This window comes from Arachis hypogaea, chromosome 10 (genome assembly GCF_003086295.3).
Source record: "Arachis hypogaea cultivar Tifrunner chromosome 10, arahy.Tifrunner.gnm2.J5K5, whole genome shotgun sequence".
In the NCBI taxonomy this organism is placed as follows: domain Eukaryota; kingdom Viridiplantae; phylum Streptophyta; class Magnoliopsida; order Fabales; family Fabaceae; genus Arachis; species Arachis hypogaea.
In genome coordinates, this window is record NC_092045.1 from 49,816,269 (window position 1) to 49,820,997 (window position 4,729).

At 43.9% G+C, this 4,729-nt stretch overlaps 1 non-coding gene across 1 annotated transcript; it reads left to right on the plus strand.

Annotated features, from left to right (window-relative positions):
* Positions 1 to 3,922: 3,922 nt before the first annotated feature.
* On the plus strand, positions 3,923 to 4,030 carry LOC112718597 (small nucleolar RNA R71). The gene has a single exon (XR_003160930.1). It is a non-coding gene; the product is annotated as a small nucleolar RNA R71 (small nucleolar RNA).
* Positions 4,031 to 4,729: the final 699 nt, after the last annotated feature.

The window sequence follows — 4,729 nt, forward strand, 5'->3', positions numbered from 1 at the left end:
TAGGATTCCGGTAATGAATGACCGTGACGTGCTTCAAACTTTAACCTGCTGGGCGTTAGTGACAGACGCAAAAGAGGGATTATATTCCAGTAGGAGCGGGAACCAACCGGTGATTAGCCATACTGTGACAGAGTGCGTTAGCATAGTTTTCACTGCGAGGATGGGATGTAGCCATCAGCCATGGGTGATGCCTCCAGACTGGTTAGCTGTGCGAGTGACAGCCGCACAGGATATTTCCCCGTGAGGAATGAAAGTAGCCACAGTTGATGGTGAACCCCTATACAAAGCTTGCCATGGAAGGGAGTAAGAAGGACTGAGTAGAAGGAGTAGGAGAACAGGCGTCCAAGAGCTCTACAGCATCTCTATCCGCTTATCTGAAATTCCCACCAATGAATCTGCATAAGTATCTTTATCCCTTTCATTATTTCTATTTTCGAAAACCCATAAACCTTTTTTTAATCTGCCTAACTGAGATTTGCAAGGTGACCATAGCTTGCTTCATACCAACAATCTCTGTGGATTCGACCCTTACTCACGTAAGGTTTATTACTTGGACGACCCAGTACACTTGCTGGTTAGTTGAACGGAGTTGTGAAAATAAACAATGCCCTCAGAGTAAACATCCTACAAGTAGAAAGAACAAGTGATCACAATTTCGTCCACCAGATATCACCTCATGAACTTCTATTTCTTCTCCAATCATGATGCTATGAATCATGATAGCCCGGTCTATAGTAACTTCGGACCGGTTGCTAGTGGGAATGATTGAGCGTTGGATAAACTCCAACCATCCTCTAGCCACGGGTTTGAGGTCATGCCTTCTCAGTTGAACCGGCTTCCCTCTTGAATCTCTCTTCCATTGGGCGCCCTCTTCACATATGACTGTGAGGACTTGGTCCAACCTTTGATCAAAGTTGACCCTTCTAGTGTAAGGATGTTCATCTCCTTGCATCATGGGCAAGTTGAATGCCACCCTTACATTTTCCGGACTAAAATCCAAGTATTTCCCCCGAACCATAGTAAGCCAATTCTTTGGATCCAGCTTCACACTTTGGTCATGGTTCTTGGTGATCCATGCATTGGCATAGAACCCTTGAACCATTAAGATTCCGACTTGTTGAATGGGGTTGGTAAGAACTTCCCAACCTCTTCTTCGGATCTCATGTCGGATCTCCGGATATTCACTCTTTTTGAGTGAAAAAGGGACCTTGGGGATCACCTTCTTCAAGGCCACAACTTCATAGAAGTGGTCTTGATGCACCCTTGAGATGAATCTTTCCATCTCCCATGACTCGGAGGTGGAAGCTTTTGCCTTCCCTTTCCTCTTTCTAGAGGTTTCTCCGGCCTTGGATGCCATAAATGGTTATGGAAAAACAAAAAGCAATGCTTTTACCACACCAAACTTAAAAGGTTTGCTCGTCCTCGAGCAAAAGAAGAAAGAAGAGAGTAGGAGAAGAAGAAATGAAGGAGATGAGGAGGCTTTGTGGTTCGGCCAAAGGAGGAGAACGAGTGTTTATGTTGTGTGAAAATGAAGGAGTGAAGATGGGTTTATATAGGAGTGGGGGAGGGTGATGGTTCGGTCATGTGTGGGAGGGTTTGGGTGGGAAAGTGGTTTGAATTTGAAGGGTGAAGTAGATGGGGTTTTATGAAGGATAGATGTGAGTGGTGAAGAGAAAGATGGGATTTGATGGGTGAAGGGTTTTTGGGGAAGGGGTGTTGAGGTGATTGGTGAATGGGTGAAGAAGAGAGAGAGTGGTGGGGTAGGTGGGGATCCTGTGGGGTCCACAGATCCTGAGATGTCAAGGAAAAGTCATCCCTGCACCAAGTGGCAAGCAATAATGCGTTTTGAGCCAATTCTGGCGTTAAACACCGGGCTGCTGCCCATTTCTGGCGTTTAACGCCGAATGCTTGCCCTTTTCTGGCGTTTAACGCCAGTCTGGTGCCCCTTTCTGGCGTTAAACGCCCAGAATGGTGCCAGATTGGGCATTAAACGCCCAACAGCTAGCCTCACTGGCGTTTAAACGCCAGCACGCTCTCCTCCAGGGTGTGCTATTTTTCTTTCTGTTTTTCATTCTGTTTTTGCTTTTTCAATTGATTTTGTGACTTCTCATGATCATCAACCTACAAAAGAACATAAAATAACAAAGGAAAATAGATAAAATATAACATTGGGTTGCCTCCCAACAAGCGCTTCTTTAATGTCAGTAGCTTGACAGAGGGCTCTCATGGAGCCTCAGAGATGCTCAGAGCAATGTTGGAACCTCCCAACACCAAACTTAGAGTTTGAATGTGGGGGTTCAACACCAAACTTAGAAGTTGGTTGTGGCCTCCCAACACCAAACTTAGAGTTTGACTGTGGGGGCTCTATTTGGCTCTGTTTTGAGAGAAGCTCTTCATGCTTCCTCTCCATGGTGACAGAGGGATATCCTTGAGCCTTAAACACCAAGGATTATTCATTCACTTGAATGATCAATTCTCCTCTATAAACATCAATCACAGCCTTTGCTGTGGCTAGGAAGGGTCTGCCAAGGATGATGGATTCATCCATGCACTTCCCAGTCTCTAGGACTATGAAATCAGCAGGGATGTAATGGTCTTCAACCTTTACCAGAACATCCTCCACAAGTCCATAAGCTTGTTTTCTTGAGTTGTCTGCCATCTCTAGTGAGATTTTTGCAGCTTGCACCTCAAAGATCCCTAGCTTCTCCATTACAGAGAGAGGCATGAGGTTTACACTTGACCCTAAGTCACACAAGGCCTTCTTGAAGGTCATGGTGCCTATGGTACAAGGTATTGAGAACTTCCCAGGATCCTGTCTCTTTTGAGGTAATTTCTGCCTAGACAAGTCATCCAGTTCTTTGGTGAGCAAAGGGGGTTCATCTTCCCAAGTCTCATTTCTAAATAACTTGTCATTCAGCTTCATGATTGCTCCAAGGTATTTAGCAACTTGCTCTTCAGTGACATACTCATCCTCTTCAGAGGAAGAATACTCATCAGAGCTCATGAATGGCAGAAGTAAGTCCAATGGAATCTCTATGGTCTCATTTTGAGCCTCAGATTCCCATGGTTCCTCTTTGGGGAACTCATTGGAGGCCAGTGGATGTCCATTGAGGTCTTCCTCAGTGGCGTTCACTACCTCTCCCTCCTCTCCAAATTCGGCCATGTTGATGGCCTTGCACTCTCCTTTTGGATTTTCTTCTGTATTGCTTGGGAGAGTACTAGGAGGGAGTTCAGTAATTTTCTTGCTCAGCTGACCCACTTGTCCCTCCAAATTTCTAATGGAGGACCTTGTTTCAGTCATGAAACTTTGAGTGGTTTTGATTAGATCAGAGACCATGGTTGCTAAGTCAGAGGTATTCTGCTTAGAACTCTCTGTCTGTTGCTGAGAAGATGATGGAAAAGGCTTGCTATTGCTAAACCTGTTTCTTCCACCATTATTGTTGTTGAAACCTTGTTGAGGTCTCTGTTGATCCTTCCATGAGAGATTTGGATGATTTCTCCATGAAGGATTATAGGTGTTTCCATAGGGTTCTCCCATGTAATTCACCTCTTCCATTGAAGGGTTCTCAGGATCATAAGCTTCTTCTTCAGATGAAGCTTCCTTAGTACTGCTTGGTGCATTTTGCATTCCAGACAGACTTTGAGAAATCATATTGACCTGTTGAGTCAATATTTTGTTCTGAGCCAATATGGCATTCAGAGTGTCAATCTCAAGAACTCCTTTCTTCTGACTAGTCCCATTGTTCACAGGATTCCATTCAGAAGTGTACATGAATTGGTTATTTGCAACCATTTCAATTAGTTCTTGAGCTTCTGTAGGCATCTTCTTCAGATGAAGAGATCCTCCAGCAGAGCTATCCAAAGACATCTTGGATAGTTCAGAGAGACCATCATAGAAAATACCTATGATGCTCCATTCAGAAAGCATATCAGAGGGACACTTTCTGATTAATTGTTTGTATCTTTCCCAAGCTTCATAGAGGGATTCTCCTTCCTTCTGTCTGAAGGTTTGGACTTCCACTCTAAGCTTACTCAATTTTTGAGGTGGAAAGAACTTTGCCAAGAAGGCATTGACTAGCTTTTCCCAAGAGTTCAGGCTTTCTTTAGGATGTGAGTCCAACCATGTCCTAGCTCTGTCTCTTACAGCAAAAGGGAATAGCATAAGTCTGTAGACCTCAGGGTCAACCCCATTAGTCTTGACAGTGTCACAGATTTGCAAGAATTCAGCTAAAAACTGATGAGGATCTTCCAATGGAAGTCCATGGAACTTGCAATTCTGTTGCATTAGAGAAACTAATTGAGGCTTAAGCTCAAAGTTGTTTGCTCCAATGGCAGGGATAGAGATGCTTCTCCCGTAGAAATCGGGAGTAGGTGCAGTAAAGTCACCCAACACATTCCTTGCATTGTTGGCATTGTTGTTGTTTTTGGCTGCCATGTGTTCTTCTTCTTTGAAGATTTCTGTTAGGTCCTCTACAGAGAATTGTGCCTTAGCTTCTCTTAATTTTCGCTTCAAGGTCCTTTCAGGTTCAGGATCAGCCTCAACAAGAATGCTTTTGTCCTTGCTCCTGCTCATAAGAAAGAGAAGAGAACAAGAAAATGTGGAATCCTCTATGTTACAGTATAGAGATTCCTTGAGGTGTCAGAGGAAAGGAAAAATAGAAGGCAGAGGTAGAAAATTCGAACTTATCAATAGAGATGGAGTTCGAATTGTGCATTAAGGAATAGTGTT